Genomic DNA, 26,345 nt, shown 5'->3' with positions numbered 1-26,345 from the left:
AGCAAAACTGAAGAACTGATCATTGACTGCAGAAAGAAAGGAGGAGAACATGCCCTGAACTATCTCAATGGACTGATTTCAGAGTGTGAATAGCATCAAGTTCCTTGGAGTGACAATAACCAAATGATGTCCTGGACTTTCCACGTAGATGTGACTGTCAATAAAGCACAACAACGCCTCTTCTTCCTTAGGCGGCTCAGGAAATTATGTCATCTCCATTAGGGACCTCATCAGCTTCTACAGATGCACCATTGAAAGCATACTGTGTGGGTTCATAATGGCCTGGTATGGTAACTGCTCTGTCCAAGTCTGTAAGAAACTACAGAAGGTGATGCACACAATCCAGAACATCACATGGGTTAGTAAATTTGCAGATGACACTAAGGTCGGTGGAGTTGTGGATAGTGACGAAGGATGCTGTAGGTTGCAGAGAGACATAGATAAGCTGCAGAGCTGGGCTGAGAGGTGGCAAATGGAGTTTAATGTGGACAAGTGTGAGGTGATGCACTTTGGTAGGAGTAACCGGAAGGCAAAGTACAGGGCTAATGGTAAGATTCTTGGTAGTGAGGATGAGCAGAGGGATCTCGGTATCCATGTACACAGTTCTTTGAAAGTTGCCACCCAGGTTCAAAGGGCTGTTAAGAAGGCATACAGTGTTTCAGCTTTTATTAATAGAGGGATCGAGTTCCGGAACCAAGAGGTTATGCTGCAGCTGTACAAAACTCTGGTGCAGCCACACTTGGAGTATTGCATACAGTTCTGGTCACCGCATTATAAGAAGGATGTGGAAGCTTTGGAAAGGGTGCAGAGGAGATTTTTTAGGATGTTGCCTGGTATGGAAGGAAGGTCTTACGAGGAAAGGCTGAGGGACTTGAGGCTGTTTTCATTCGAGAGAAGAAGGTTGAGAGGTGACTTAATTGAGACATATAAAATAATCAGAGGGAGAGCCTTTTTCCTAGGATGGTGATGGCGAGCATGAGGGGGCATAGCTTTAAATTGAGGGGTGAAAGATATAGGACAGATGTCAGAGGTGGTTTCTTTCCTCAGAGAGTAGTAAGGGAATGGAATGCTTTGCCTGCAACAGTGGTAGATTCGCCAACTTTAAGTACATTTCAGTCATCATTGGATAAGCATATGGACGTACATGGAATAGTGTAGGTTAGATGGGCTTCAGCTCAGTATGACAGGTCGGCACAACATCGAGGACCAAAGGGCCTGTACTGTGCTATAATGTTCTATGTCTATGTATGTATACATCCTGTTATTAATTGATAGTGCTTTCTGATATTCCTAAGGCATTGTTTTTCTCTTTTGAATTCCTGAGAAAAAAAAGTAGTAGCGTGTTTTGAAAAGATTTGTCTTCTCAAAAAAATGTAGAAATCACAGAAGCCAACCTGCCATCCATAGAATCCATTTACAAGGCTCACTGCCGTGGGAAAGGCGGCTAATATCAGCAAAGACCATTGTACCTGGCAATGACCTCTTACAAACTCTTCCATCAAACAGAAGATACAATGCAAGAACAAAGTTGCTGGGAAAGATCAGCAGGTCTGGCAGCATCTGTGAAGGAAAAAACAGAATTAGCATTTTGGTTACAGTGACTCTTCCTCAGAACTGATGCAGAAGATACAAAAGCCTGAACACACCCATGAGCAGGTTCAGGAACTGCTTTTGAACATAGAACGTAGAACAATACAGCGCAGAACAGGCCCTTCGGCCCTAGAATTTGCACCGACCTGTGAACTAATCTAAGCCCTGCCCCCTACACTATCCCATCATTATCCATATGCCCGGCCATTATCAGACTGCTGAATGGACTCTGGCCTCAAATAAATGTAATCTGCAATGTAACCTGTATGCCTTAAAGTCTTGATGAACACAGCAGGCCAAACAGTATCAGAGGAATAGGAAGACTGATGTTTTGGGCCTAGACCTGTTTGGCCTGTTGTGCTCATCCAGATCTACACCTTGTATGTCTCAGATTCTCCAGCATCTGCAGTTCCTACTATCTCTGTCTCTAAGTCTTTTTGATCTGTACATCCTTTGCTAGCTGTGATCTGCCTGTGCTGTTTGTAAATAAATCTTTTCACTATATTTCAGTAGAAGTAACAATAAGATTAATCAATCAATCAAATGAGTGGACCAGAAAGGAGTGCATTGAAGTCTAGAGATAAGAATGGAAAGAATAAGAGGTTCAGGAGAGAAAGGGTGAAATTGGGGGATACTTCAGAGTTAGAAATAGGTTCGGTTTGTGATAGACTGAAAATGAGGCAAATGTGACACAGACTGTAAACAGATTTACTTAACTTCAGGCTGTTACCAGGAGTGGGATGGAGTTGGTCAACGGGAAAGGAATTTCAGAGAGAGCATTTTATCAGTCCTCCCAATATTTAAATGGAAGTATTTATTCATTCAGTATGGGATATAGGATGAAGAATCTGATCAATTTGATAACAAGGTGTAGAGCTGGATGAGCTAGGGGAGATATCTCCTCCCTAACTCCCACCTCTCCTCACTTTTAATGGCTCCATCCCCGCCTCTTTGACTTATCTGTCTCCTCTCCACCTATCTTCTCCTCTATCCATCTTCTATCTGCCTCCGCTTCTTTCCCTATTTATCTCAGAATCTCTTTCCCCTTCCCCATTTCTGAAGAAGTGTCTAGGCCTGAAACGTCAGCTTTCATGCTCCTCTGATGCTGCTTGGCCTGCTGTGTTCATCCAGCTCTACATCTTGTTATCTCAGATTCTCCAGCATCTGCAGGTCCTATCTATCTCTGATAAATTAGATTCCTTAAAGGAGTGAAGAGTGGACCTGGCAAGTTGACACTGAAAGTCATCAGGGTACACGTGAAAACGAATATTGCTTTGGCCGATGAGAAACTTATTGTCAGTGATAGATAGATAGAAATGGATGCAGGTGAGAACATTCCAACCCAACAGCATGACAGTAGAGAGGCTTCAGTCAAGGCTTCAGATAGTGTGACCTCTGTATCAAAGGCTAGACAGATAGGGAAGAGTACAGAGAGAAAATGTACCTTTAGAACATACAACATAGAGTTGTACAGCACAGTACAGGACCTTCGGCCATGATGTTACTCCGAACTTTTACCCTAATCCTAAGGTCTATGTAACCTCCACTCCTCCCTTTGATTCAGAATGTCAGAAAGCTGACTTGAAGCTCCAAGAAAAACAGCAGATTTGAAGTACAATTTCAAAGACTTTAGAGAAGAAAGATAAGTTGGAGATGGATTGTATGTTTTGAGGAGAGGGCTATGATGGCAGATCAAAAGAAGAGCAAAACAATAGGTTGATAAATATTGACAATGACAAGGAGTGTAGGTGTGAGGAGGGGAATTTGAGTGGCTAGTGGTGGAGTGGAAACAAGATTGAGAGAACAGAATGTGTACAAGATGGGCTCAGAGAGTTCACAAGTAGATGATAGAAAAAAAGCTCTGAAAAATGTCAGTTCAAGTCAAATACATTTGATCACATTTGACCAGTCACAGTTACTAAATTCAGCTACAGATACCAGCTTTTTGTTATCCGGTATACTGTCTTCTGCATTGCCGAGGCTGAGTGCCAGCTCTCAGGTACCTCCTTCTATCTCCTGCTGGACCATATCCCCACCATGGAACATCAGGCCATTATGTCCACAATGGTCATTAACCTCATTTCATATGGTGATCTCCCCTCCACTGCCTCCAAGCTGATTGGACCCCAGCTCCACAAATCTCCGGTCTACCTCCTTCCCAAAATCCACAAACAGGGCCCATTGTTTCAGCCTGTTCCTGTCCCACAGGATTCATCTCTTCCTATCCCCTACCCATTTGATTTTTCTCCCCTGGTCCAGTCTCTGCCCACTTACATCCATGATTCCGCTGACGCTTTACTTCAGCTTCAGAATTTCCAGTTTGCAAGCTCCAACCACCCCGTCTTTACCATGGATGTGCAATCCTTGTGGAAGTCCATCCCCCACCAGAATGCTCTCAGGTCTCTCTACTTCTTCCTGGGGCAAAGGCCTGAACCAGGACAAACCACTATGTCCACCATCCTCTGCTTAGCCAAGCTCACCCCTGCCTTTAACAACTTCATTTTTAACTCCTCTCATTTTCCTCAGGTCAGAGGGGTTGCCATGGGTACCCACATGGTCCCCAGTTATGACTGCCTCTTCATGGCATATGTGGAACATTCTTTGTTACAGTCCTATCCTGGCCCCTACCCACAACTCTTTCTCCGATATATCAATGATATCATCGGTCCTGCTTCCCTCTCTCATCCAGAATTGGAAATGTTTATCGATTTCACTTCCAATTTCCACCCTGCCCTCACTTTCACCTTGTCCATCTTTGACTCCTCCCTTCGCTTCCTTGACATCTCTGTTTCTATCTCGAGAGTTAGACTCGCCACTAACATACATTATAAACCCATCAATTCCCACAGCTATCTGGACTATACACCCTCACACTCTGCTTCCTGTAAAGATTCCATTCCATTCTCTTAGTTCCTCCATCTCCCATTGCATCTGTTCTGATCTTGCTAACTTTGACAAGGGAGCTTCTGAAATGTCCACCTTCTTCTTCAATTCAGGATTCCCCAGCACCATTGTCGACAGGGTCCTCAACCTGGCCCAACATAGTTCCCAAACTTGAGCCCTCAACCTCTCTCTCCCCTCCCACAACAGCAATAGGGCCCCCCTGTCCTCACCTACCACCCCACCAGCATCCACATCTAAAGGATCATCAGCCATCACTTCTGCCACCTCCAGTGGATGCCACCACCAGGCACATGTTGGCTCCCTCTTCTGTAGGGACAGTTCCTTCTGGGACACCCTAGTCAGAGAAATTTGAGGTAATGCACTTTAGTCAGAAAAACATGAAAGACAATATAAAATGTTTCTGAAGACAATATTTTTGAAGAAGGACCCCAACCTAAAACGTCAAGCTTTCCTGCTCCTCTGATGCTGCTTGGCCTGCTGTGTTCATCCAGCTTCACACCTTGTTATCTCATAAAATGGGGGGTGCAATTTTAAAGGGTGCAGAAGATGCAGAGGGCACTGGTTGTATATGTGCACAAATCATCGACAGCGACAGGACAGAGGGACAGAACAACTAATAAAGCACAATGTCCTTGGCTTTATTAATAGGGTCACAGAGTACAAAAGGTGATATTGAACTTGTAAAACCTGTACACTTGTTAGACCTGTCCTGGGGTATTGTGTACAGTTGTGGGCGCCATGTTATTGGAAAGATACAAATGCATTGGAAAGAAAGTGCAGAAGCAATTTACAAAAATGATTCCAGAAGTGAGGAATTTAAATTATGATGATAGATTGAAGAAGTTGGGATTAAACTTCCTGGAGATCTGACCGAAGTTTTCAATTCATGTGTGGGCTGGAGAGAGCAGGTGGGGGAAGCTGTTCCCACTAGTAAAAGGAACAAGAAGAAGGGAAAGATTTAAAGTGATCTGCAAAGGACACAAGACAGAAGGTTCAAATACTTTTTCACACTGTGAATAATTAGGGGCTGGAATTCAGTGTCTAGAATTCAATGGTGGAGACCGGTTCAAATGAGACATTCAAGAGCATACTGACTAATTAAAACAATGTGAACAGTTATGGGGGAAAATGCCAGATTAGCTCTTGATAATAATTTAATCATTGAATGAGCTGATGTATGTACGATGGGCTGCCTGGCTCCATCCTGTGCTGTAACAATTTGGTGATTCTGTGAGAAGAAAAATAAGCCAAGGGATGCTTTTGCATTTCAGAATAATCATTAACGTTCAATCCCTGGGCCAGAGAACCCTTTCTCTTTTAGTCTTCACTCAGTCATTTTGCTTCTGGTGTTTGTCATGATCAGTCATCAGCTTTCCTTGAGTTACTGGTGCGTTCCTCACAGGCAAGCCTTCTGCCTTGAAAGTTGATCTCCTGCTAGTGTTCAAATGACTCCTTGCAGACCTTGGGCGTGAAAATCCATCTGTTCCTTCCTAACAAATAATGTATTTAAATTATTCATGGATGTGCTATTAATGTGAAATTTGAGAAATAATTGAAGTCATAGTCAAATGAATAAAATGAACATATGATGCATGTATAATCCATTAAATGTTGTAACTCAACATATAGAGTCTGAATGGTCTTTTAAATCAAGTATCCATTTTTCATGTTAAACCTATTAGCACTGACAGGCAGAGTGAATTAAGATCGATTGGATTTGAATTAAGTTAATGTGAATCTGGTGGTTACCTTTGATCACGTGGGAGCAGTTATTATGCTGTATTGTACTGGATGGAAAGCTTACAAATGTGAATTCAGTCACTCAACCTCCTGAAATCAGACACTTCTTCACTTAATAGCTTAATGGCTTATTACTTCAATCATTGCAGTATTTGTACTTCTTTTCAAAAAAGTCCACTTTGAAAATTAGCAAGTCAGCAAATTGATACATGGGAAAGAAACTTGATGTATCCTCCTAGAACTCTCTGTATTTGGGTCGAGTCTGGGCCAGAGTGAAGAGCCATGTTTCCTGGGGGTGAAATCCTGTCTGAAGGGTTTTAGGACACAAACAGTGATTGAAGAGAGATTGGACAAACTGGGACTGTTTTCCTTAGACCAGAGGAGATTGAGAGGTGACTTGATTGAGCTGTATTGAGATTACGAGAGATCTAGATAGGCTAGACAGGAAGAAATCATTCCCTTTAGTGGAAGGATTAATGACGAGGTTGGGAGCGGGATGTTTAGAGAAAACGTGAAGAAAGATTTTTTCACCCAGAGTGTGGTGGGAATGTGGAACTGACTGCCTGTGAGGGTGGTAGAGGCAGGAACCTTGGTAACCTTTGAGAAATATTTAGATGTACACTTATGATACTAAGGCATGTTAATCCAAAGGCCAAGTGCTGGAAAGTAGGATTCGAATGGTTCAGTGATTGTTTTTGACTGGAACAGACTCAACGGCCCAAAAAATCTCTATGACTCCGTGGCTCATTGCCTGCAGCGAGGCTTGAAGTTTGAAATTGGATCAGACAATATCAACAACAGGAAATGGAGGCAGGTTTTTGGGGTAATTCACTCAGAGGTAGTAAGAACTGCCGATGCTGGAGTCTGAGGTAACACAGTGAGGAGCTGGCAGACCAGGCAGCATCAGAGGAGCAGGAAAGTTGATGTTTCGGGTCAGGACCCTTCTTCAGAAAAATATGATTATTTTCTTCAGAAAAAGTGAATTATTCTGTTACCTGAGAAATGCTTGAATGGGAAATTGGAAACTTTGAATGAAATATTTTCCATTACCTCCCTCATCTCAATGAAAAGAACACTCTTGGTAAGGGTTACAAAATGTTGCAAACAGTAGGAAATTCATCATTTGTGAGGGATGAATTATCCCACAAACTCGCCACTTTAGAATGCATGTTAAACTTTAAATTGTGTAAACCAGAAATACTTTAACACAATTGCAGTGAACAATACTGATTTAAGCAAAGCCTAACCAGCAGTGCATACATAGCGGGTCAGTCAGTGTCTGTGTGAGACACGAACTTTCAGCAGAACGAAGTCTAATAATGACTGCTCCACCATGACCAGCTGTGGCCTTCAGTTTTCTTCACTGTATCTGGTTGGGTTAGTTTGAAAGTTCTGATGTCAGTTATTACTCAACGAAGAGACACATAAGGACAGTAACACCTGATTGTGTGCACTCGTTAGCCAGGTGAACAATATTCCCATTTATAACAAAGACATTTACTGATTTCTGAAGGGCACGAAACAAGATGTGACTTTTCAAGTCCTAACTATGCCATAGGTCACGATGAAAGTCAAATGTTTCAGCAATGGCTCGTGCTGGACTCCTGAACCATGGTTCAAAAAACAAAGCAATTTTGAAAATGCAATAGCTGTACCCTCTCAACAGGCACTTGAGCAGTCTGCTTCAAAAATCATTTTCTCAAAGACATGAATTACAAATTCATGAATTTCGTTCTGGTTTATAATAAGTGTTGAAAATAAAATGGAGAATTCTCACTTTTCTGAGCTTGTGGAGATGGTCACGAAGAGTCTGTCAATCTCAGAAAGCTAATCTCTCTGATTTAGATTGCAGGTTTTTTTTTGCCCTAATTGGCCCATTACCACAAGAACCTCTATTCTGAGTACTGAAGAAGTACAGAATAATAAGCAGTTCCCAGTTCCCTGTTTGTAAAGGGAGTGCTTATAATCCACCTTTCCAATTGCAACCCATTGGAAAAGTCAGAGCAGCCTTGCAAGGCAGTGATAGCAGGTTAGATGCAAAAACTTACTTGCAATCATAGTTTTGTTGTAATTCACAGTTGTGGCCATTCAATGCAATCATTGTCTGCAGCAAACCGCTGTTTAAAATATGTGCTCATCCGCTTGGTCATGTTGCGTTAATTTCTTTTAGGCATCAGTGATTTTCCACCCTCCCATTGGTAATTACTAACAATCATGGTCTCCCAAAATACCTATAATCAGTGTAGTCATTTCATCTGGCCAGGGGAAGTGGTGCTGAACAATGTACCTCAGAGAAACAGCTGTATATGCAATTTTATTTTGTCAGGAATTTTAGAAATTAAGAAGAAAGGACACAAGTTGTTGGGCTTTGAACATGTAATAATTTTAACAAAAGAAACCATATTGAAACAAAGCAGTATGCAACATTCTACAGCCCACACATGGATGTTCAGGACAGATAGACAAAGATTAAATCGAATACTCATGAAGTGTGAATTAGTGCAGAGTTCCTCACATTGTAAAAGTGACTTTAAATGCATTTGTAGTAATATCACAAGATTGCATTTATTTGAGACTGTAATGTTCTAAATTGTTTCACAGGAGGGTTAGCAGACAGAAGAACTCAGGCTTCAGAGACATTGGAGCTATCAAGAAGATTGAGTAGCTGGCCTCAGCGTTGAGTTTGAATGCTAGAAGTTCATTAAAACATGCTGAGGTTGTGAAATAGTGATAATGGGAACTGCAGATGCTGGAGAATCCAAGATAATAAAAGAGAGGCTGGATGAACACACAGGCCCAGCAGCATCTCAGGAGCACAAAAGCTGACGTTTCAGGCCTAGACCCTTCATCAGAGAGGGGGATGGGGTGAAGGTTCTGGAATAAATAGGGAGAGAGGGGGAGGCAGACCGAAGATGGAGAGAAAGGAAGATAGGTGGAGAGGAGAGTACAGGTGGGGAGGTAGGGAGGGGATAGGTCAGTCCAGGGAAGACGGACAGATCAAGGAGGTGGGATGAGGTTAGTAGGTAGGCGATGGAGGTGCGGCTTGGGGTGGAAGGAAGGGATGGGTGTGAGAAAGAACAGGTTAGGGAGGCAGAGACAGGCTAGACTGGTTTTGGGATGCAGTGGGTGGAGGGGATGAGCTGGGCTGGCTGTGTGGTGCAGTGGGGGGAGGGGACGAACTGGGCTGGTTTTGGGATGCGGTGGGGGAAGGGGAGATTTTGAAGCTGGTGAAGTCCACATTGATACAATTGGGCTGCCGGGTTCCCGAGCGGAATATGAGTTGCTGTTCCTGCAACCTTCAGGTGGCATCATTGTGTCACTGCAGGAGGCCCATGATGGACATGTCATCTAAAGAATGGGAGGGGGAGTGGAAATGGTTCGCGACTGGGAGGTGCTTTGCAGAACACCTCCGTTCAGTTCACAATAAACAACTGTACCTCCCAGTCGCGAACCATTTCAACTCCCCCTCCCATTCCTTAGACGACATGTCCATCATGGGCCTCCTGCAGTGCCACAATGATGCCACCTGAAGGTTGCAGGAACAGCAACTCATATTCTGCTCGGGAACCCTGCAGCCCAATTGTATCAATGTGGACTTCACCAGCTTCAAAATCTCCCCTTCCCCCACCGCATCCCAAAACCAGCCCAGTTCGTCCCCTCCCCCTACTGCACCACACAACCAACCCAGCTCTTCCCCTCCACCCACTGCATCCCAAAACCAGTCCAGCCTGTCTCTGCCTCCCTAACCTGTTCTTCCTTTCATCCATCCCTTCCTCCCACTCCAAGCCGCACCTCCATCTCCTACCTACTAACCTCATCCCACCTCCTTGACCTGTCCGTCTTCCCTGGACTGACCTATCCCCTCCCTACCTCCCCACCTATACTCTCCTCTCCACCTATCTTCTCTTCTCTCCATCTTCGGTCCGCCTCCCCCTCTCTCCCTATTTATTCCAGAACCCTCACCCCATCCCCCTCTCTGATGAAGGGTCTAGGCCCGAAACGTCAGCTTTTGTGCTCCTGAGATGCTACTGGGCCTGCTGTGTTCATCCAGCCTCACATTTTATTATGAGGTTGTGAAATAGTCTGGTTTTAGCCTCAGACAGGCAAACAGGTAGAAGGATGAAGTCAGTGAATAGGGAACTGAGTTTATGGCTGAGACTGAGGACAATGAGTTTGTTCCTTCAAATAGTTAATTGGAGAAAATTTCTCATCTTCCAGAACTGCATTTCAAACAAATGAGAGGAAGCTAAGAGATAGAGAGAGTGACGTCTGGGTGTCATCGGCCTGCTCATGGTAAGATTGGCTTGCAATGAGGATCAGCAAGTTGATGAGGAACAGGAGGACAACCGTAACTGATCCTTGAGGCACACTCTCTCAGGTGGGTGTAACTCTGTTTGAGCCTTCAGTGAGGGGCTGACATTCAGATGTGTGTTTTTAGCCTTTTTATCCATATGTTCCTGAACAAGCTGTGGCCTTTGGCCAATGGGGTCTTTAACAGGGTTTGAAACATCCATTGGGGTTGCACTGAAACCCTTTACGGTTGCTGTGCTGGGGAGGTATAAAGTGTGCATTCTCAAGCACTGGCAGGAAGCCAAGGTACCAGAAAGTCTGATTGATACTTCCCCAAATACACAACCCTCAGGCTGGTTGGAACTGCCTCCCCCTGGATTTTTGTATCCACTTTGATCTCAGTTTCCGCTGTTTTGTGCAGCCGATAGCTGCTGGCTGATTTAATTTAGTTTGACCAATTTTCAATCAAGTCTGAATTCTCCAATTTACAAAGTCCAGTTTTACAGATATTAGTACCTGGTGCAGGATTCAGCTTGGGATATAGGATATCAATAAAAACCAAAAGAACTGCTAATGCTGGAAATCAAAAACAAGAAACAGAAATTGCTAGATAGGTTCAGCAGGTCTGTCAGCACTTGTGGAAAGAGATCAGAGTTAATGTTTCGGGATGACTGACCCTTCCTCAGAACAGGTTGTGGATCTTAGAGTAGGACACAGGATATGGATATTAGTGTAGGGTATAGGATATGGATTTCAGAGTAGGGTACAAGTTACAGATTTCATGGGTTAATACAAGGGGCAGGGGAGTTCCTGATATTCAAACTCAGGCTGAAATTGTTCAGGAGCTGTGGTGGAAAATACCTGCTCATCAGCCGTTTCCAGGGTTGCAACAGCTCTCTGATTAGCGAAGATCCACAGGGAGGGGCAGAAAGGGTGCCTGAGAGAAGTCGAGTGAAGGGGTGTTGGAGATTGAATACAGGAGAATACATGTTAGCCAGATCGGAGACTCAGGAATAAAGGGTCATTGAGATTACAGGCCGGTGGAGGGAATTGAAGGGACCAGCGGAAAGCCTGAGACCACAGAAAACAGGAAACATGAGCTATGACAGAAAGATGTGAAGGATAAGAAAGAGAAACACTGCTGACAATAATTCTCTGGAGCCAGAAATAGATAGAAAGAATAAATAAATATCATCTTGCAAAGAAGGGTGGCAGAGTGACTCAGTGGTCAGCACTGCTGCCTCACAGCGCCAGGGACCCGGGTTTGATTCCAGCCTCGGGAACTGTCTGTGTGGAGTTTGCACATTCTCCCTGTGTCTGCATGGGTTTCCTCCGGGGGCTCCGGTTTTCTCCCACAGTCCAAAGATGTGCAAGTTACGGTGGATTGGTGATGCTATATTGCACATAGTGACCAGGAACGTGCATGATAGGTGGATTTGCCATCGGAAACGCAGGGTCGTAGGGGTGGGGTGGGGTTGGGTGCCAGAGTGGTCTTCAGAGGGTCAGTGTGGACTTGATGGGCTGAATGGCCAGACTTTAAACTGTATGGATTCTATAAAAAAAACCAGCAGGCATTTGAAAACACAAAGTTGTGTCATCTGATTGTTACTTTTTACTTTATCTCATTTTGTCTGTAACCACTTTCAGCTGCATCACACTATTTATACTGACATCTCAACCAGGGTTCTGTATAAAATAGATAGCAACTAATGTAAAGCTCAAGCAATACCAACTCATCATCTAAAGAACAGAGGTTGAGTTCATTTGCTGGAGATTTTTATTGAAAAATGTCCTGCTGCCTGCTGCCAACTTGTTGGACAGAGAGATAAATAAATCTGAATTAACTGAGGAACAACATTTCGTTATTTTCATCAATTAAATGTGAATGCAATGTACTCATTTGGAAATTTTTAATTCAATGAAAAGCCCATGTTTTCAAATATTTTCAGTTAGTATGTTAAACAGCTAAATAATTCAGCAATTAACCATAGACAAGGGAATTGATAATATAAGGAATTAACTTGGAATGACAGAACATTCACACAATCAGAAGGAATAGAACTCACACTGGTTTATTTACTGAGTTTTGCAAATACACGGTGTGTGGGTGAGGGAGTGAGTGGAAAAGGCTCTCACTTAAAACAATTACCAAACAAAGCTCATGTCTGCAAAATCCATAAATGAACTGTGCAGAAGTTAAACAAATCTATCGTTAACACTTTCACACCTGATCCAGACAATGTTACTTCAAGTTACTTAAAAGCATCACCCTTGATTTACTAAAATGAAACAGTAAAATGCTTCAGTTGAGGCAATCAAACTGAGGTAATCATTTTGACTGAAAATAAAATTCTGCAGATCCTGAGAATCTGAAATATAAACAGGAAATGTTCAGAATACTCAGTAGGTATTTAGTAAGTTCTGGAACAAGGAAAGAATTGTTGAGTTGGAATTTTCAGAAGGAAGTGGATGTTGAGGATAATGAAATGTGAGGCTGGATGAACACAGCAGGCCCAGCAGCATCTCAGGAGCACAAAAGCTGACGTTTCGGGCCTAGACCCTTCATCAGAGAGGGGGATGGGGAGAGGGTTCTGAAATAAATGGGGAGAGAGGGGGAGGCGGATTGAAGATGGAGAGAAAAGAAGATAGGTGGAGAGGAGAGTATAGGTGGGGAGGTAGGGAGGGGATAGGTCAGTCCAGGGAAGACGGACAGGTCAAGGAGGTGGGATGAAGTTAGTAGGTAGGAGATGGAGGTGCGGCTTGGGGTGGGAGGAAGGGATGGGTGATTGGAAGAACAGGTTAGGGAGGCAGAGACAGGTTGGACTGGTTGTGGGATGCAGTGGGTGGAGGGGAAGAGCTGGGCTGGTTGTGTGGTGCAGTGGGGGGAGGGGACGAACTGGGCTGGTTTTGGGATGCGGTGGGGGAAGGGGAGATTTTGAAACTGGTGAAGTCCACATTGATACCATATGGCTGCAGGGTTCCCAAGCGGAATATGAGTTGCTGTTCCTGCAACCTTCAGGTGGCATCATTGTGGCACTGCAGGAGGCCCATGATGGACATGTCATCTAAAGAATGGGAGGGGGAGTGGAAATGGTTTGCGACTGGGAGATGCAGTTGTTTGTTGCGAACTGAGCGGAGGTGTTCTGCAAAGTGGTCCCCAAGCCTCCGCTTGGTTTCCCCAATGTAGAGGAAGCCACACCGGGTACAGTGGATGCAGTATACCACATTGGCAGATGTGCAGGTGAACCTCTGCTTAATGTGGAATGTCATCTTGGGGCCTGGGATAGGGGTGAGGGGGGAGGTGTGGGGGCAAGTGTAGCATTTCCTGCGGTTGCAGGGGAAGGTGCCGGATGTGGTGGGGTTGGAGGGCAGTGTGGAGCGAACAAGGGAGTCACGGAGAGAGTGGTCTCTCCGGAAAGCAGACAGGGGAGGGGATGGAAAAATGTCTTGGGTGGTGGGGTCGGATTGTAGATGGCGGAAGTGTGGGAGGAATGTCGGATTTTGAGGATACTTGGTTTGATTTGATTTGACTTATTGTCATGTGTACCTAAGTACAGTGAAAGGCTTTGTGAGCAGTACAGGCAGATCATATTAAACAAGAACATACAGAACATAGGGTGATAAAAAGAGACTTAGATCAAGGCATACAGGTTACATTGCACACGGTGAACGCTAGGCGAGATTATCATCAGTAAGACCAGCATTAGTTGAGGCTAGAGAGCCCATTCATCAGTCTAATAATAGCTGGGCAGAAGCTGTTCCTGAACCTTCTGGTGCCTCTGTTCAAACCTTGGTATCTTCTGCCTGATGGGAGAACATCATCAGGTGCGTTGGGTCTTTGATGATGTTGGCCACCTTTGTGCTGCAGCAAGTTGTGTAAATAGAATCCAAGGATGGAAGGTTGGCTTTCCTAATGGTCTTGGTCATGTACACCACCGTCTGTAGTTTCTTATGGTCCTGGGCAGAGCGGTTGCCATACCAGGCCGTTATTAACCCAGACAGTGTGCTTTCAATCTGTAGAAGTTGATGAGGAGCTCCCTGACCCACCTGAAGAAGACGAGATTTTGTCGTGCCTTCTTGACTGTTTCATCTGCATGGGAAGTCTAGGACAGGTTGTCAGTTATTGTCACTCTGTGGAACTTGATGTTCTTCACCCTCTCAACCTCAGTTCCTTTGATATATGGGGGCGTGATCTGCTTTCTTTCTGAAGCCAATGATCAGTTGTTTAGTTTTGCTGGCATCGAGAGAGAGGTTGTTCTCATTGCACCACATCCTCTATCTTCCTTCTGTATTTTGACTCGTCATTGTTAGATATCCATACCACTACAGTGGTGTCATCAGCAAACTTGTAGCTGGCGTTCGTTCAGAATTTAGCAACACAGTTGGGGGTGTACAGGGAGTACAGTAGGGGCCGAGAACACATTTTTGTGGCTTCCAGTGACGAGTGTTATCATGGAAGACGTACAGTTCCCTGTCTTCACTACTGGAAGTCTGTGGGTCAGAAAGCTGAAGATCCAATTACGGAGGGTGGAGCTGAGACCAAGGTCACAGAGTTTAGAGATCAGTCTGGAGTGGATTATGGTGTTGAAAGTGAAGCTGTATTTGATGCATTGGAGTCTGACATAGGCGTCCTTGTTGTCCAAATGTTCCAGGGATGAGTGCAGAGGTAGGGAAATGGCATCGTCTGCGGACCAGTTATGTCAGTAGGCAAACTGTAGGGGATTGAGGCAGGCTGGGAGACTTGAGCCACGTGCTAATTGGAGTAGGGAAAAGAAAGTTAGGGAAGTCAACACGTTGCTAAGGGATTGGTGTGGAAAAGAGGGATTCCATTTCATGGGACATTGGCATCAGTTTTGGAACCGGGGGGGATCTGTACCATTGGGACGGTCTCCACCTGAACCGACCTGGAACCAGTGTTCCAGCGAAAAGGATAAATAGCGTGCCAGTAGGACTTTAAACTTCTGAGTCGGGGGGAAGGGAAAGTGAAAGACACAGGGAGTACAGAGTTAAATGGAAAGATAAGCAACAGGATAGCATGTGTACAGGTGGATTTAAGCTCGAGGCAGACTAGGAATACAGCAAAAAGGAAGGATAGCTTAAGACATCTTGGGATTTCCAACCTCTCTAATAATCATAAGAAAGTTAGCATCAAGGCATTTTATCGAAATGCTCATAGTATTCGCAACAAAGTAGATGAATTAACAGCACAAATCCTCTTGAATGATTATGATGTGGTAGACATCACAGAGACATGGTTGCACTGAGTTCAGGACTGGCAGTTAAACATCCAAGGATTCACAACATATCGAAAAGGCAGGGAGGTGGGCAGAAGGGGTGGGGTTGCCTTGTTAGTTAAGAATGGAATTAAATCTACGGCACTGAATGACATAGGGTCAGAAGATGTGGAGTCTGTGTGGGTGGAATTGAGGAACCACAAAGGCAAAAAAACTATAATGAGAGTGATGTACAGACGTCCTAACAGTGATCAGGACCAGGGGCACAAGATGCACCGAGAAATAGATAGGGCATGTCAGAAAGGCAAAGTCACGGTGACCATGGGGGACTTCGGTATGCAGTTGGATTGGGTGAATAACGTTGCCGGTGGATCAAAAAAAAAGGAATTCATGGAATGTTTGCAGGATGGCTTTTTGGAACAGCTTGTGATAGAGCCCACAAGGGAGCAGGCTATTCTGTACTTAAAGCTATGTAACGAGCCAGATTTTATAAAAGACCTTAAAGTAAGGGAAGACTTAGGAGGCAGCGTTCATAATATGGTAGAGTTCAGTCTGCAGTTTGAAAGAGAGAAAGCAAAATCAGATGTAATGGTTATACAGTTAAATAAAGGTAATTACAGGGGCATGAGAAAGGAATTGACGAAAATTGACTGGATGCAGAGCCTAGCGAGTAAGAAAGTAGAGCAACAATGGCAGGAGTTTCTGGGTGTAATTGAGGACACAGTACAGAGGTTCATCCCAAAGAAAAGAAAGATTATCCGGTGTGGGATTAGACAGCCATGCTGACAAAGGAAGTCAGAAAATATATCAAAGAAAAAGAGACAGCCTATAAAGTGGTCAAGAGCACTGGGAAATCAGAAGATTGGGAAGACTACAAAAACAAACAGAGGATAACAAAGAGAGCAATAAGGAAGGAGATGATCAAATATGTAGGTAGGCTAGTTAGTAATATTAGAAATGACAGTAAAAGCTTCTTTCATTACATAAGAAACAAATGTGAGGCAAAAGTAGACACTGGGCCGCTCCAAATTGATGCTGGAATGCTAGTGATGGGAGATAAGGAAATAGCTCAAGAACTTAATAAGTACTTTGCGTCAGTCTTCACAGTGGAAGACATGAGTAGTATGCCAACAATTAGGGAGAGTCAGGGGGCAGAGTTGAGTATGGTAGGCATTACAAAAAAGAAAGTGTTAGAAAAGCTAAAACGTCTAAAAATCAATAAATCTCCTATCCCCGATAGGCTACATCCTAGAGTTCTGAGGGAGGTGGCTGAGGAAATAGCGGAGGCTTTGGTTGTGATCTTTCAAAAGTCACTGGAGTCAGAGAAAGTCCCAGATGATAGGAAAATTGCTGCTGTAACACCCCTGTTCAAGAAAGGATCAAGGCAAAAGATGGAAAATTTTAAGCCGATTAGCCGAACCTCGGTAGTTGGTAAAATTCTAGAATCCATTGTCAAGGATGAGATTTCTAAATTCCTGGAAATGCAGGGTCAGATTAGAACAAGCCAGCATGGCTTTTGTAAGGGGAGGTCGTGCCTGACAAACCTGTTCGAATTCTTTGAAGAGGTAACAAGTATGTTAGATCAGGGAAACCCAGTAGATGTTATCTATCTAGACTTCTAAAAGGCCTTTGATACGGTGCCTCACAGGAGGCTGCTGAGCAAGGTGAGGAGCCATGGTGTTCGAGGTGAGCTACTGGCTTGGATTGAGGATTGGCTGTCTGACAGAACGCAGAGAGTTGGGATAAAAGCCTCTTTTTCGTAATGGCAACTGTTGACGAGTGGTGTCCCGCAGGGTTCAGTGTTGGGGCCGCAGCTGTTCACCTTGTATATTAATGATCTGGATGAAGGGACTGGGGGCATTCTGGCAAAGCTTGCCGATGATATGAAGATAGGTGGACAGGCAGGTAGTACTGAGGAGGTAGAGAAGCTGCAGAAAGATTTAGACAGTTTAGGAGAGTGGTCCAGGAAATGGCTGATGAAATTCAATGTGAGTAAATGTGAGGTTTTGCACTTTGGAAAAAAGAATACAGGCATAGACTATTTTCCAAACGGTGAGAAAATTCGCAAAGCAGAATTACAAAGGGATCTGGGAGTGTTGGTCCAGGATTCTCTAAAGGTTAACTTGCAGGTAGAGTCCATAATTAAGAAAGTGAATGTAATGTTGTCGTTTATCTCAATACGGTTGGAATATAAAAACAGCAATGTGCTTCTGGGGCTTTATAAAGCTCTAGTTAGGCCCCATTTAGAATACTGTGTCCAATGTTGGGCCCCACACCTCAGGAAGGACATACTAACCCTGGAGTGTGTCCCGCCGAGATTCACACGGATGATCCCTGGAATGGTCGGTTTAACGTATGATGAACGGCTAAGGATCCTGGGATTGTACTCAATAGAGTTTAGAAGGTTGAGGGGAGATCTAATAGAAACTTACAAGATAATGTATGGTTTAGAAGTGGTGGACGCTAGCAAGTTGTTTCCGTTAGGCGGGGAGACTAGGACCCATGGGCACAGCCTTAAAATCAGAAGGGGTATATTTAAAACTGAAATGAGACGACATTTCTTCAGCCAGAGAATGGTGGGCTTGTGGAATTCATTGCCACGGAGTGCAATGGAGGGCGGGATGTTGAATGCCTTCAAGGCAGAGATTGACAAATTCTTGATCTCAGAAGGAATCAAGGGCTACGGAGAGAGTGCAGGGAAGTTAAATCAGCCATGCGGAGTGGACTTGATGGGCCGAATGGCCTTACTTCCACTCCTATGTCTTATGGTCTTATGGTCTATGAAGTGTTTCATTATTATGGAGGTCAGAGCCACTGGGCATTAGACATTAAGGTACTTTGCATGTGCTTTCTTGTTGCTGGTTTTCTTGAAGCTGCTGGGACTTTAGTTTGTAGGAGGGAGAGGTTGAAAATGTTGGTGAATACCCCTGCCAGCTGGTGTATGCAGGACCTGAGTGCTCGGCCAGGGACTCCATCCGGGCCTGTCGCTTTCCTTGGGTCATCCCCCAGGAAGATCGATCTGACATCTGCAGCAGTGTCAGTGAGTACAGGTGCATCCGAGGCTGTCGGAGGAGATGACACTGTGCCACTGGAATTCTGCTTGAACTGAGCCCAGAAAGCATTGAGCACGTCAGGGATGGAAGTGTCTTTGGCTGCTATCTTTCTCTGCTTCACTTTGGGTCCCGTAATGTCGTTTAGACCTTGCCATAGGTGGCAGGAGACTGTATGGTTGTTTTGGGCCTCTAGCTTGGTCTGGTACTGCCTCTTGGTATCTCTGGTGGCTTTGCGGAGGTCATATCAGGATTCCCAGTATTAGCCCAGATTAAGTATTAGTCCCTTTGCCTTACCCAAGGATGTTGTGTGGTGTATGGAGAGCAAGTTAGGAAAGGCAGGGGTGAGCCATGTCTCCATGACGCAGAGCACACAACAGTCTCTCAGTTCTCTCTGGAATGTAAGTCTAGATCTGAGTTCATCCATTTTTTACCACAAATGTGTGTGACCATCCCCCAACTCCATGCCACCTGGTGCCCATTTTCCTGGAGTCCAGATAGGAACTAATGATTGGGCTGTGGTTAACCAACTCAATGCATAAAAGTTCTGTAGAAGATTGTTGTCAGAGGCTGACTGGAATTTTACAGTGTATCAGTCTCCAGGTTCCCACAGGGGCCATTTCAGTTTCCTGCATGTAGCTTGAAAATGACAGATATGGGGCCAGGGCCTCAGACAAAGATGAACATCCACTTTTTCTGCCTTGGTTCAACAGGGATACATCAGACCTTCACTGACTAAAATTAACCCTCTACCTTTCGCATAGGATTGGGAAGGAGGAGAAGGGATAATTACATTCCACCCCTCCACTACAAGTTTGACATCAGTGCCAAGCCAAAAACACATTACATTGATGCTGAGATAATGGGAACTGCAGATGCTGGAGAATTCCAAGATAATAAAATGTGAGGCTGGATGAACACAGCAGGCCAAGCAGCATCTCAGGAGCCGAAACGTCAGCTTTTGTGCTCCTGAGATGCTGCTTGGCCTGCTGTGTTCATCCAGCCTCACATTTTATTATCTTACATTGATGCTGACCTTGAATTGTCAATTGGACATCAAAGGAAAAACTTTTAGCAAATGGCCATCTCCACGTCAGCTCCTTTTGTGAGTGATCACCAGATTTAGGATGTTTTTTCATTGTAACTACACAATTAATGCAGAATCTAACTGCCATTAGATATTCCAGAGGACGGATTTCCTTCGCTCAAGGACATGAGTGAGTGAGATGGGTTTTTAATATCAATTGTCAACGATTTTCTGGTTAACACCAAATGAACTTCTCTCACAAAACATTTCAGATTTTGATGAATTCAAATGTTGGACACCTGCAAGAGTGGGATTTGAACCCTGAGCTCTGGGCTGCAACTCTGGTGACAATAACAACACATTTGTACAAGAAATTAAGGTAATGATCAAATTCCGGAGTAACCACTTTTCAAGAATATCCCTGCAGATGGATATAATTTTCCTGGAAATTACTGAAGGTGGGACAGTTGGAAGGTAAAAATGACCATTCAGACTGACCGGGATAAACAGTATTAGAAAAGGAAATAAAACACCCAAGTGCCTCTTGTTTTTCAGTTTTATTAAAATTCTGCTTGAGAGAATGCTGGAGAAATGCAGCAGGTCTGGCAGTTTCTGTGCAGAGAGAAACAGAAGTAATATTTCAAGTCCAGTATGGTTCTTCTTCCGAACTGAAAGGTGTTGGAAAATAGATTCCTTTTTTATACTTTTGACAGACACTGCTGAGCAATGCTATAGAGATCAAATGGAAAAGTGAAAGGGGTTGTTAGTTGTTGAGAAAGAAAAAGAAATGACACATTAAAAGAGTAAAAATTAAAATGTGAAAGGGAGAGAATTAGACCTTACTTCTAAGTGCAAACTAAACAAGATACAAACACAACATAGCTGCAGGCAAAGTGGAGGAAGAATATAACAAAAGTCGATGGCAGATTCGTATTTTGTTTTCTCTCCACAGATGCTGCGGAGTTTCTCTAGCAATTTCCCTGTCTGTTTTAGATTTCTAACATCTGCAGTGTTTTGGCTTTATCTGCCTGAAAAAAGTTGCATGAAACAACTTGAACATAAGTGAGTTGAACATATTCTCTTGGTACAGTGAACTCAGACATCAACAGGAGTTGTACTTTGAATTAACAATACATTATATACACCAATTTTAGGATCTACAATTGATCTAGTGGAAAGGTACTTCATAAAATGCTTTTAAGAAGAGAAAATGTTCTGACAATGAATTTTGAAGTGTCTGATTGAAGTAATTTTAAGGATTATCCCAATCCTAATGATACATATTAATTCTTAAAAAAGACGTTAGTAAAAGTAACAGTAAAAAATAATCATCTAGTTGCAGAAACCAAACACAATGCAGGATTAATAACTTACCTTTGTGCAGCTGTTAGCTCCTGATGAAGGGCCAGTGGACTCGAAACATTAACTCTGCTTCCCCTCCACAGATACTGCTGGAGCTGCTGAGTTTCTTCAGCAATTTCCTGTTTTTGTTTGTTCCAGATCTCTAGCATCCAAAGTCCTTTGTTTCATTATATTTTCGCCCATTCTCTACTATTTGTCATATAAACGTACAATTTCAACCAGTCTAACTGAAGGACTGTGAACTGTCGTCTTTATTAATCCATTCTGTCTGCTGCATTTATAAACATCAACTCCTAACAATTCTGACCTTCTGCAAATAGCTCCCTAAACAGCCAAAGAAAGACATCAGGATCTGTTAGTCCCTAGATCAGAAGAAGACTAAGTAGGCTCACTGTCTTGGGATAAATAGTTGGCCATTTCAGACTGGGATGAGAAGAAATTTCCTCACTTAGAATCTCTGTGAATCTTTGGAGTTTTCTTCCCTGGAGATCTATTCTACCTTGCAGTATATTTAAGATGGAAATTGATAAACTTTAGAATTCCAAGGGAATTAAACCAGGAGGCTACAAAGTTGCAGGTAGTTTTTATTTTAAAATCTAGTTTTGTTTGAGTGAAAATTGTCAAAATAAGAATGAAGAGATTGTATTTATGTCACCCATTGAAAGAGGAATTTAGTTAGTGAATAAGAACCTCTCAGACATTCAATGTGAACCTCATACATTCTTTGATGAGGCAAGTATCACTCTGTATATTAATTTCTCTGTCATGGTCCTCTTGTTTCATGTGTTAACACCTTTGTCTCTGAGGCAGAAGATAAAGAGCTGAGTTTCACTTCAGGGTTTGAACACTGAATCCAGGTTCACATTCCAGTATTGTATTAAAGGAGTGCTGCCCTATTAGAATTTAATCAAGCTGTATCCCATGCTACTTGTCTGACTAAGAGGAGGAAGTTTATCACTGAAATCTTGCCAAAAACATATTCCTACAATATCCCTACAAGAAAGCTGGTCACTATCACTGCAATGTTTGTTGGCTCTTACAATGCCTGCCTTACCATGTGCCTACCTGACAATCATTTCAGGAAACCACAGTTACAAAATTTAGGGTAAATGTGGACAGAATACACAAGGCTAATGATGAAAGTCAGAGAGATACAAGATTTAGAAGTACATCAGATTAATCATTGATGACCACAACTTCCTCTGGAATAGGTCATAGGCACAAGAGATTTTGATGATCTGTAGCTTATTACTGTTTGATTGATTGATTTATTTGTCACATGTACATAGACACAGTGAAAAGTGTTGTTTTGAGTGTTATAATGGCAGGTCATAGAATACAAAGTCCTTCAGGGTAGCAGAATAGATAGTCGAATACAGTATAACAACTGCAAATAAGTTACAGAGAGAGAACAAAATTAACATTTGAGATGACCGCTCATTAGTCTGACACAGCAGAGAAGAAGCTGTTCTTGAATCTACTTACAAATATATTCAAATTTGTATACTTTTTGTCTAATGGAAGAGGGTAGAAGAGAGTATAACAGGGGTAGGAGGGGTTTTTGACTTTGTTGGTTGCTTTCCTGAGTCAGTAGGAAGTATAGATGGAGTCAATGGGAAGGAAAGCTGTTGTTTGTGATGGACTGGGCTACAGTCACAACAGCCTGTAATTTCTTGTGGTCTTAGGAAGGACAATTGTCACATCACACTGTGATGCATCCAGACAGGATGATATCTATAGTGCATCTATAAAAAATGGTCAGAATCCTTTTGGACATGTTGAATTTCCTTTGCTGCCCGAGGAAGTGGAGATGTTGTTGTGCTTTCTTCAGCATTGTGTTGACAGAGGTGAACCAGGACAGATTATTGGTGCTCATCACTCCCAGGAACGTGACTCTCTCGACAATCTCCATCTCAGCACCATTGAAGCAGACAGGGGAGTGCTCTTCATTCTACTTCCTGGAGTCAATGGCCAGCTGTTGCCTTTTGCTGACATTGAAGGAGAGATTGTTATTTTTACACCAAGCTGCTAAGCACTAATCTTTCCTGTCCGCTGTCCTGTTGTTGTTTGAAATCCAATCTACAACAGTGGTGTTGTCAGCAAACTTGTGAATGGAGTTGGGGTGGAATTTGGCCACACAGTAGTGGGTGTATAACAAGTATAGTGGGGGGCTGAGTACGCAGCACTGCGGGGAACCAGTGTTGAGCATTATAGTGGAGGAGGTGTTGTTGCTCTCTCTTACTGATTGCGGATCCAGCTGCAATACAGGGAGCCAAGTTTTGGACTCAGAGTTTTGAGATGTGTTTGTTTGGAATGATGGTATTGAAGGCAAAATTGTAGTCGACATCCTTGTCGTCTAGATGTCCCAGAGATGAGTGTAAGTTCAGGTAGATGGCATCTTCTGTGGACCCATTATGCCAGTAGGCGAATTGCAAAGGACCAAGGCACACTGGGAAGCTGAAGTTGATTGAACCATGACTAGCCTCTCAAAGCACTTCATAATGATGGAGAGAGCCATTAGTTGGTTGTCAGTAAGGCACACTGCATGCTTTTTCTTTAGCACCGGGTTGATAGTGGACTTCTTGAAGCAGGCGGTGCGTCAGATTGGAGTAAGGAAATGTAAAGATGTCAGCAAATATTCCTTCCAGCTGGTCTTCACAGGATCTGAGTGCATGGCCAGGAACTCCATCCAGGCCAATCACTTTCCATATTAAGATTTGAGTAAGCAATGACAGCAACGATGAATCCCACAATGGTTATGTCTAGTGTTATGTTAGCTAACATTACTCCTGACCAATTCAGATTCTGGAACTAAATCTGACCTGAGATGTCATTTCATATTTTATTATTTAAAGAGGCAGTCTCTCCTTAGAATTTAAACCCACAATGTTGCAGATATGGTTTGAACAATAAAACAGAATTTTGTTTCACAAATGAAATAAAAATAAAATAAGCAAAGGTATCTACATCAGGTCACAGAAGTATCAAGTTGCAAAAGAGAACATTTGAGCCAATTGTGCCTGTATTGACGCTTCAAGTAAATATCGGCGTATGTTTAAATATAACACAGATTGAAAGATTTCAAACAAAATACAAAAACAAAACAAAATCATTCCCCAATAAAATCACTTCACAGTTAATTAAAATTGAGACAATATTTTTTCCTTCCATGTCGAGCCAATGTTTTCGTTTCTTGGTTTATGAACTCTGAAAACTTTTCCCTTGATTGTGCACATAATTGAGAGCTTAAATGTCCTTAACTTTGAATAACCATTGCAATCTAAACAAACTCTTCTGAATATGTCAACAAAGCTACATCTACACTGAGGTTACTTATTCACTGAACTATGAAAAATTTCTTTTGGAGCAGATGTTATTCTTATGTCTAATTTTAGTCAGGTCTTCTTCAAATGAACCCAGAAGCTTTTCAACTAAATTGAAGAGACTCACTCATTCTAGGTTTTTATACAACGAACGGCTTAATGAATTCTCTCTCCAGTTGTATACACCTACAACTTTAAAAAATCTACATTAATTCTGAGAGTCCTCACCATCACCTGCTCCCTGCCATATTGACTTCAAAGTCATGATTCCATAAAGACTGACCTAATTATTGTTTTTAAAAAAATTCAGAAATAAACCAACATCCATATTGAACTAGTTAAACATCCAACTTCTAAAAATAAAATTGATACTAATCTATAAATCTATAGATCTTGGATTAGACAAGGCAAAGTTACAGTGATGATTCTGGAAAAGGATGGACTGTAGTTGGGAAAGGACAAATAATGTTGTATGGGCGAAAGGGAATGTTGATTAGGACTTCTTGTTTGAATATAGTTTGAGCATTAATTTGTTCCTATTGGAAAAATATTGGTATCTCCAATGCCAAGATGCAAACAGAGAGAAAAAAGTAGGGTTGAAGATGAAACCTTCAATAATTGCAGAGGTAGGGTTAGAAGAATAGGCATTGCGAAGATGTTGTGTGGATCAGTATGAGTGCGAACGAGTGAGAGCAGAATAATTCAGGAAGAAGACAAACACATGATGAGTTGTTTTAGGATTTGACAGTTTATGTTTAACATGATCTTAGTGGCAAGACTGACAAAATTATTGCAATTCCTTTATTGTGATATTTGCAGTGTTGTCAGCGGTAACAACTGTTAGAAATGAGGTTCTGAACGTCATGCTGAATGCTCTATGGGCCATGCTGTTTTTTTTGTGAAGCAATATGCTTTATTTGCTACTTGTTCATTTATCTTGAGACAGATTCATGCAGAGATCAGAGCCTGCTGTTAGCAGAAGCCTATTCACCAACTTGTGACACATATGTTAAGCTCTGCACATCAGTGCTGTTATATCTAAAACACTGCTATTATAGGCTGTGTGAGTCATTGAAATCCAAGTGTGTCCAGTTGCATTTCTGATTAAAAGATGAAAAAATAGCAATGGGCAATGTCATTGGGCTTGGAATCTCATTATCACAGGTACGGATGTGAACTTTGGGCTTGTTTGTTTGTTGGCTAACTGTACGATGAGCAGCATTGTGTGAGAGTGTCGTGATTGTTATAAAATCTTTAATGCTTTGGTTCCTGGGTTTCAGTAAATTCTTATTAATGAAATGATATACTGCAGGGATGAGTGTGAGTGTGAATATTGGTAAGACAGTTCGTGTTTAAAATGAATGCAAAAATACAAACATATGAATCAGGAACAAGAGTAGGCCAGTCAACCTGTCCAGCCTGCTCTGGAATTGAATAAGATCATGGTTGATCTGATTAATCCACGTTCTGCCTCACCCCAATAACATTTCACTCCTTTATTTATCAGCAAGCCCTCTCAAACTCTGGATTGTAAAATATTCAAAGATTAAGTATGTTTCAGTTACTCAGATGGTCCCAATATCTTATCCAGAATCAGATAACAACAAGATCCAACTATCAGTTAACCTTAAAAACACAACTATTGTTTCATTAACAAAATCAAACTTTTTGAAAGTTGTAATAATTGATGAGCATGCTTAGTAATACAGAACATAAGGATAGTAGTGGTAAGTTGTGTGTGGAGTAAGGATAGTAGTGGTAAGTTGTGTGTGGAGTAAGGATAGTAGTAAGTGGTAAGTTGTTTGTGGAGTCAGAGGAGATAGGG

The sequence above is a fragment of the Stegostoma tigrinum genome, chromosome 13 (genome assembly GCF_030684315.1).
Source record: "Stegostoma tigrinum isolate sSteTig4 chromosome 13, sSteTig4.hap1, whole genome shotgun sequence".
Taxonomy (NCBI): domain Eukaryota; kingdom Metazoa; phylum Chordata; class Chondrichthyes; order Orectolobiformes; family Stegostomatidae; genus Stegostoma; species Stegostoma tigrinum.
The sequence above is the reverse complement of the archived record's forward strand: the minus strand, read 5'-3'. Positions refer to the sequence as shown.